Below are 9,532 nucleotides of genomic sequence, written 5' to 3' on the forward strand. Positions count from 1 at the left end.
TAAATCCCACCCAGTGCCACCCCTGCCATGGGCAGGGACACCTTCCACTGTCCCAGGTTGCTCCAAGTCCCAGCGTCCAGCCTGACCTTGGACAGGGATGGGGACTCCACAGCCTCTGTGAGCAACAATTCCTTGGGAGAATCCAAACCTGCAAAGGACAAAGCCCTTCTGATGCACCCACCATATGAACACAGAATGTTTGGAGCTGGATGGGGCCATGCAAGAGTTTTTAGAGGCAATGAAAAGCTCTGAACACCTCATGGAAAGGAAAGGCTCCGAGGAATGAGACAAGGAAGTAACTTCCAGCTCTGGCTTTCCTTGAAGACAACAACCATGAGGCCAGCAGGTGGAATTAATAAATGAGTTCACTCAGACAAGGTAGTACGGGGTATCCACTCCACTCTGGCACTGCAGTGAGGTTTGGAAAAACCCATGGACGTTGTGCTGGCCAGTGGGAGCATGGATGAGCACGTCATCACCTGGGTGTGCACACACAGCTTACGCACGTGGGGCTCCCAGCAGAAGTACAGCGTGTTCTCTGAGCAGCTCTGCAAGCCTCTGCTGTGAGATTTACTGCTCTGTGTACTCTCCACATATTTACTGATGGAAGAGTTCACTTGCACTGACAAAAACCACTAGGATTCAGAAAACAGTAAAGAAAGGATGGATGTAATTCGTAATTTAAACTAATGATATATGTCCTTATTTGGAGCTAAAATAATTGTTTGGTTTGGGAGGGAGGGACCTTAAATCCCACCCAGTGCCACCCCTGCCATGGCAGGGACACCTCCCACTGTCCCAGGCTGCTCCCAGCCCCAATGTCCAACCTGGAACTGGGCACTGCCAGGGATCCAGGGGCAGCCACAGCTGCTCTGGGAATTCCACCCTGTGCCAGGACCTGCCCACCCTGCCAGGGAACAATTCCTAATTCCCAGTATCCCATCCAGCCCTGCCCTCTGGCAGTGGGAAGCCATTCCCTGTGTCCTGTCCCTCCATCCCTTGGCAATTGTCTCTCTCCATGTTTCCTGCAGCTCCTCCAGGCCCTGCAAGGCCACCCTGAGCTCAGCCCAAAGCTTCTCCTGTCCAGGTGAGCACCCCCAGCTCTCCCAGGCTGGCTCCAGAGCAGAGGCTGCAGGGATCAACTCCCATTCTCCCATTGCTGGGGGGAGGAACAGAGCTCAGAGCAGAGTTTAGGACAAAAGGAGCCACGGGTGTGTGTGATGTAATCCCAGCACACACAACACACAAGCAGGGTCACCCTCTTCACACAGCTGGTCACTGACCCACACGTGTCCAGTGCCCCAGGTGAGCTCAGAGCTTGCCTCAGCAGGAGGACAGGAGACGATGACAGTACAAAATATCTCTTAGAAAAGGGGGAAAAAAAAACCAAAACAAAACCCAGGAGATTTCTAAGGGAAAAGCCAAAATGATCCAAAGCAGATTTTCAGATAAGGCAGGGATGTGCCTTTGCCTCACATCAGCTGCTACAGCTTGACTTGACTAAAGCTCCCTTGATGAGGCAAAATATCTGGATTAGGCAAAACATCCTGACAGAATAAAATCAAAATAAACCTAAATAGAAGGATAAAACACAGAAAATTAACATTTAGTTTGCTATCAACTAACACACCAGAGCTAACATGTAATGGTAGTTTCATGCTGGGGGAGACCAACAGGTTTCTAATCCAGTGTTGGGCCAAATATGGATACTGCAAAGTTAAAGACATGTTTTAATTATGAAACTCCATGATTACTTGGAATAAAAAAATATCAGGTTAGGCTAAAAATTATCAGTTATTGTATAGACGTTTGGGAAACCACATTATGCTCAACACTTTCATATTTCAACTCAAGCAAGAAGATAAAAGAATGAGGGATACAACAAAGGGGTAAATTAGATAAAGACAGTAATATAGTAGTTAGGTAGAAGAACATTTATCACACAGCAGGCAGCTGTCTCCTTGAAGTTAAATAAGCATTGCCAGTGGTGTCCAGGGCCAGTGACCACTAAACAGTATTTTTAAGGCAAATTTTATCAACAATAAGTTAAACTATACGAAACACGATTTTCTGAAAAAATAAATTTAAAACGTCTAAAATGTTAAAAAAAGAAGACATTTTAAAACTTTAAACCAGGATAATTTAAAGCCAAGAGAACCCCTACTCACTGTGTGCTATGTGTACCAGGCTGAGGAGAGCAGGACTCAGGAGCTCAGAGGCACAAAGAGAGCAGAGATTGGCAGTCCCTGGTTAAAATGTCCCTGCCCCAGCATTCCCAGCCCACTGATGACCCTGCAGGCAGCCAATGGACAGGGAACTCCAGCTGGGAACAGGGGACAGAAGCTTCCCTACAAATGCTCTAGGAGTGAGAGGCAAAAGCTTTGCAGGATAGGAGCAGCTCATCCTGTTGTTTCTAAACAGCAAAATAAATTCTGTCCCATCCCAGGTATTATTTCAGCTAAAAACTGGTCATTAATCAGCTTGTGAACATTCTCTTTATATCTAAAAATCAGGATCTGCAGTTTTGCAATCAATAAAAATGAGTCTATGTAATCAACTGTATGATAAATAAGGGGTATGATGCAAATTATCATGGAATGGTTTGGGTTGGGAGACCTCAAAGCTCATCCCATCCCACCCTTGCCATGGGCAGGGACAGCTCCCACTGTCCCAGGCTGCTCCCAGCCCTAATGTCCAGCCTGGCCTTGGGCACTGCCAGGGATCCAGGGGCAGCCACAGCTGCTCTGGAAATTCCATCCCAGCCCCTCCCAGGGAACCATTCCTTCCCAAAATCCCATCCATCCCTGCCCTCCTTCAGCTTAAGGCCTTTAAGAAATTCACACTCCACTAAGCCCACACTGCTGATCAGCACAGCCTGAAGACCCAGTGACCCTGTGGCCACCTCCAGGGACTCACCAGGATGGCAACTCACTGCAACAGTCCCCTCCTTTCTTCCCCTGAGGCAACATATTCTGGTACTACTGTCAGCTGAAAGAATTCATCACATACAGGACAAAGCTTTCCATAGGAGCAGTAAAGAACAAGCCATGTCTGATATTGTCAGATGATAATTTAATCATTTTATATCAAAATGTGAGTGAAAAATTAAGTTTCACACATTTGTTTTGAATCTTAGTGTTATTTGTGCATCCCACTATGGTATCCTAGTAACTTCTATTTAGGAATGTGGCTTGAGAAGAACTTGTGGTGGCACTGCCAGTTTAGGAGGCTCAGATGTAGCCATGGCAGCCTCTGTTTGACACTCAAAGATGTCATGGAGGCCCCTCTGCTGCTGAGCAGGACCTCACTTTAAAAATTAACATCCCAAGAGGCAACATTCCTTTTTATTTTTGTCACTAATCCAGCAGTCAAAAATTTACTCTAAAAAGACCTAAAGTCACTCACAAGGTAGATATTTACTCTGTGGGAATTTTCACACCCCCAGGATTTTTGGAAGATACATGTGAAATAATCCTTAAAGATTCCAAACCACAGGATGTCATTACCTTCTGCAACCATTGTCTGCTTTGGTAAAGAAGGAGATGTTTGTTGAAAAGATGTTTTAAAATGAAGATAAGGGACATTTCAGGAGAGGGTCTGCTGTTAGATCCTTATATGAAGTGAGAACAGGACAGAAGAAATGAGTTAATCACTCTGTGTATCCAGGAGGAGAGGAGGCAAGGACAGAGTGAAGAGAAGGAGATCCCAGAGCTTATCCCTGAGGATGCCAGGACAAAGCCAGCAGGCAGGAGCAGCAGCCCAGAGAACCTTTATCCTCACTGCAAGAGGGCAGCTGGGGCTCACCAACGAACCAGGGAACTCTTCCTCACCACCAGGACCTGTGGAGCAAAGCAAATCAAGTGAGGGAGGCAAAGCCACAGTCCTGAGAGCCTTCCCCATCCCCATTCCTGCACAGGGCACAGGGAGGCTCCAAACACAGTGAGCAGTGACATGAGGCTCCTCAGGTGCTGTCCCTTCCTCTGTCCCTTCCCAGGGGACAGGAGCCACTGACCTTCCCAAACTTACCCTGCCACACGCCTGGGGGTTACACTCAGCTCCTTGGCTGCATTTATGAACACAACTCTGCAAGAAAACATAAACTCCTTAAGCAATTTATTCCCAAGTGTGATGCAAGATACCTAAATATTCAATCTCAACTGGGTGGAGTATTTTAATAAGGCAGTGCCTTATCACCTCACCTCAAACTACAGCAGGAAAGGTGCAACTACAATCAGATCTCTGCACCCCAGCACAAACAGCAAAGGCTCTGACTGAAGCTCACTGCTTCAAACAGTGTATTTCTTTTTTTAAGCTCCAGTGCTGTTGGTTTCCTTTGTGCTCCTCTGTATCTTTGCTTCCCAGCACTGGGATTCAGGAAAACTGATGGAGTCATTCAAGTTTCTTTAGCTCAAAGACATGGTCCTTGTCCAGTGTCTTAATTCAGGGCCGGGTTGGATGGGGCTTGGAGCAACCTGGTCTAGTGGAGGGTGTCCCTCAACAGAGCAAGGAGCTGGAACTGGATGAGTTCCTGAGGTCCCTTCCAATGAACCCCTACCCTTCTTAGAGCTGAGTCTGAAAAATAGCCCAGCAATGATAGCACTTTCCCAAACACTACAGACCCAAGCCCAGTGCCACTGTGAAGGTTCAAACCCACAACCCCCAGCCCCTGGAGAGGAGCTGTCATCACTCGGCTTTGGACTAAAGGACAAAGTTCATTCTTCCTCTTGCAAGCAGGCAGGAGAAGAACAAAAAGAATTCTCACAGGAGGCAGGAAAAAGCCCAAATTGGGAAGGCTGTGCAGTTCCCACCCCACTGAGGGCTGTGTGTTTCTGACCCCAGCAGTCTGAGCTGTTTATGAGCTTCAGGGTTTTTTTCATAGACCTATTATGGGATAAATAAATCAAAAGAAGGGATTGGAGAAGAAGCCGAAACTTGCAACTTCCTCCTCCCAGCTTCAAACTCAAAACTTTCTCCTCTCAACTTCAATTCCGTCCTAGGATCCACGCTGCCATCCTTTACTCTGCTCCCAAACTCACCCACAGCCAGGCTGTGTGGCCCCAAACCCCCGTGGGCTGAACCCAGCTCTTGTGCTTTCCGAATTGCCCCACGGGTTAGCCTCTCCCTAGGAGCCCAGTGCACACTCTGAGTGCTCCCAGAGCTCTGAGGCAGCCTTCCCAGGGAATCTCTGCCAGCTGCTGGCCCCCGTTCAGCCTCGGGATGTGCAAGCTGCAGGTTCAGCGACTGCGGGTGCACATGGGGCTGAGCTGCCCTTGTCTGGGATAGCTCCTCATTGGTCCCACCAACCTCTCCCCCTCCAGGCTCTCCTTCCCTCTGTCTCCCTCCTGCCCGTGCCAAGGGAGTGCAGTCATTTGGATCAGGAAAACAATGCTGGAAAGCTGACACCACGATGGTAACCAGTGCAGCAAAGTAAATATGTCTATATGGAGATAGAAAGGAAATAGTCCCAGCTTAGTGAGCTGAGCTAATTCCCTGAGGATGAAGGATCAGCACAGCCAGGACAAGGGAAGCAGCAGCACAAGGCAGGCAGGGAGGGTGAAGGGAGCTGTGCCCTCGGATCATCCCCATGGATGGAGTGACCAGGACACTGCCGGCGACTCCAAGTTTGCATCCCCATTCCCACCTCCTGCCCCAGCCTGTTCCTGGTCCCAGGGAGAGACGCATCAGGGAGCAGGGGCTGGGGAGGGGAACACATCCACCTCTCTCTGCATTTTAATCCTGTGTGGCTCAGTTTCCAGAAGGAATTCACCATGCCAAGTGTGCAGGCAGCTCTGAGGCACAACAAAAAAAAAAACAGCCATGGCAACCAAATCTGCAAAATGGCCAGAATCCCACTGGCTAGAGAGAATGTAGGTTTAGGCTGGGGCAGAATTAGGCTCATCCTGAAGGAAAAAAAACCACAGCCTTAGAAAACTTTGTACTTCCCCAGACTTCAATACATGAAGAGCTGCTTAAGTAGCTTTGAGGCCTCCAGAATTTGGTGGCAATTATGATTTTTAATTAGAGCTTTGGGTTAAATAATCTTTTTTTGCTCATGTGTTTTATTCAGGACGAATTCCTGACTCTCTCCTGGCCATATAGAATCATGAAAGGTTTGGGTTGGAAGGGAGTTTAAAGATCATTTTGTTTCACCTACTGCTATTCAGTGTGGTGTAGAAAACAAAATAAAAGAAGAAAAGCCATTATTACATGTGTCTTTCATGGCTCAAGCTGAAGCTCTGCAAGATAGGCTCCTTGTGTCCAGGTATGATACTCCAAACAGCTGGATTTGGCATTTTCCTAGGTAAAACATTCTCTTGAGTTTTGCTGCTAAAAATAAAGAGGATCATAAACTTTTACAAGCACCCCCATAGTACTAAATTTGACACCTCAAGTGGTGTAGGATGCTGGAAGTACTCAGTGTTTTGTACCACAATGAGGGGGAGAAATACCCTTGAAATGCACTTTCTGTGTTACCCTTTCAGCTATATGCACGAAATAGTGGCAGAAGTACTAACTCTGCTCATTAATTCCAATATCTACTGGATAAATTTTAAAAATGCTTACAAAGTTGGTAAGCCCCCAACTTTACAAACAGGAGGGAAAGAATCCAAGTGAATCAAAGTCCAAAACCAGAAAGGCTCGAAGTTTAATATTTACTTCAAACAAATATTTCACCACTTTGGCCGTGAAGGCCAAGTCGTGAGGGGATTGCTGTGAGGGCCCAGCCGTGATGGAGATGCCACGAGGGCCGTGCAGTGAGGGCCATGCCAGGAGATGATCTGCCATGAAGGGGATGCTGTGACGGCCATGCCGTGAGGGTACTGCTGTGGGAGCCATGCTGTGAGGGCCAAGCCATGAGGGGAATGCCGTGAATGGGATGCCATGAGGGCATTTGCCATGAAGGGGATGCCATGAGGGCATTTGCCATGAAGGGGATGCCGTGAGGGGGGTAGCGTGAGGGTCAAGCCGTGAGGGCATTTGCCATGAAGGGGATGCCGTGAGGGGGGTAGCGTGAGGGTCAAGCCGTGAGGGCATTTGCCATGAAGGGGATGCGTGAGCACCATGCCCTGAGGGTACTGCTGTGGGAGCCATGATGTGAGGGCCAAGCCATGAGGGGACCGCCATGAGGGCCAAGCCATGACAGGGATGCCACGAGGGGGGTGCCGTGGGAGCCGAGCCGTGAGGGAATTTGCTCCGAGGAGCGGGGATGCCGCGAGGGGTGCCCCGCCATGTTGCGGAGCGGGCACGGGCGCACATGGCCCCGGGCCGCCCCCGCGCCCCCAGCCCCGCGGGCAGCGCGGGGACTCCGGCAGCCACAGACCCCGAGCGAACCGCGGCCCCTCCGCGGTTCCAGCGCGGCTCGGTGACTTACTGTGCTCCGGGGGAGAGCCGAGAGCGGGAAGGATCCTCCGTCAGGCCCCGAACTACAGCATCCAGCGAGCACCGCGGCACCGGCGCGGGAGGAGGGATCAGAGCGTGTCAGCGATGTCGCGACAGAGGCAGCTGGAGCTCCCTTTGGCACAGAAATTCCTCAAAGCTGGGACTGTGAGGCGGGTGGAGAAAGGGGGAGGGCGGCCGAAAGACTTTAGGGATGCGTAGGTTGTTTTTACTTTATCCATCAGTTGCCTCAGGGGCTGAGGGTGGTGGTCTGTGAGGGCTGTGCAGACGTGGATTTTGTTTCTACGTCCCTTGAAACATCACATAGGACCAGCTCCTTAGTTTGTCCCACATTTGAACTTTCGTGCTTTATGAAATCGAACAGTATTGGGCAACGTTTAGTCTAATTTAGCATTACAATTGTGCTACAATGCTGTTAATAAAACAGTATTTGATCCACAGTTTTCCTCCCTTCAAGAGCTATAATGAGAAAACATCACTGATGTTTTCATAAAGGAAATAAGATTTTTTTTTTTTTCGTATTTAAGCACGCCCCTGACTCCTGCTTTGAAAAGGAAGAGTCACATGAATAAATTCTCTAAGTAGAATTGATTATTGTAGCAGAACTACTATTACAGAAGTACTGTAATTTTGCTAATTGAACATTACCAGCAACAATCACTGGTCTGGACAAGAGGAAAGTAAATATTTAATTAATCGGAAAACTACCTGACACTGAAACTGAATAAGAGTTTAAATAAAGGGAGTTTATTCTGCAAGCAGATAGGGAGAGAGCAACAAGTTATTTTCCCGTAAGGCTGTGGATCTCATGTGTTTGAGGAGGGACTTTTTGTAATTATCACATTAGTTTTGTTTATAAGAAGTCAGAGAGAAATATGCAGCACACACTGAAGTCCTCTGGCTTTTTTGGGGCACCTTTCTTCATGTTTTTTTGACATGCCTGGTTGAGACAAGGCCATTTGCATCAGCTGAATCTAAATAGGTCTGAAATTGTTCAAGCGAAACATTTTTAGTCTTTACTTTGATATCAAAAATTACACAGCATTCTACCAGTAAGTCTAACATATATTAATGTGAGCATGGCATGAACAGGTAAAAGGACTTCTTAACTGTAACTACTTTATATTTTAAATTGAATAAATCAAGTGTAACATAAAAGTAAGCAAATTGATCCAAGTCTCTGATTAATTTTTTTCTCCGAAGTCAGTATTAAGGCAGATGAACAGGACATAGTGAAGAATGATGCTGCTTTTAAGGGGTCTCGCAAGTGATCATTAAACAACATTGACGTTGAAAAGTTTAGACCCCAGCTGTAATTAAACAGTTTTCCTTGGGTCTTCATAGAATCCCAAGATGGTTTGTGTTTGAAAGGATCTTAAAGACCATTTAGTGATTACTATAAGCAAGGATGCCACTCATCAGGTCAGGTTTGGAGGTATTTTAAATATATTTCAGGTCAACTAACTCCCCTGAGTTACTACTACAGAAACTGTGGGGAGGGGGGGGGGAAGTCTTCCAGCCGTACGATTATTCGGATTTACAGCTTGCTTAAACACCCATATAATTAAAATTTGATTTTATTAAGGCATCAGGTCAGCACTGAGGGGGTCCCTAGGATGTCTGTATTCTGGACAAACTCATTTCGGTGCGTTCCATCACCGCCAGAAAAAGCTCCGGCTTTCCAGGCGGGCAAAAGGCGCACTTTATTTATCCACCTCCCTTTGCTTTCCCCCCTTTGTTCCTTTAATTTTCGCGGCCCCGCTGCCAGCCCCCGGAGCACATGTGCGTGTCACCGCCGGGCGGAGGGGGAGGGAGGGAGCGCGGGCGGGCGCCTCTCGCATGGAGTCGGGGCTGAGGGCCCCGTGGTGATGCAGCAGCAGCCGCAGCACCGCCCGTGTGCGGGCAGGGCCCTCTGAGAGCCACCGCCCGCCCGGAGCACACGCGGGGCTCGGCCCCGCTCCATGGGCACCGATGGAATCGCTCCCGATCGCACCCACCGGCGCCGCGCCTCAGCCCGCCATGGCCTCGGCCGGGTAAGCAGCGACCGCCGCGGAGACTCCAGCGGCTCCGGGGAGGGCTGGGCGGGAGCGCGAGGGGACGGAACCGGGGGCCACGGCCGCCGCGGTTTTCCTGC

Source organism: Cinclus cinclus, chromosome 2 (genome assembly GCF_963662255.1).
Source record: "Cinclus cinclus chromosome 2, bCinCin1.1, whole genome shotgun sequence".
Classification (NCBI taxonomy): domain Eukaryota; kingdom Metazoa; phylum Chordata; class Aves; order Passeriformes; family Cinclidae; genus Cinclus; species Cinclus cinclus.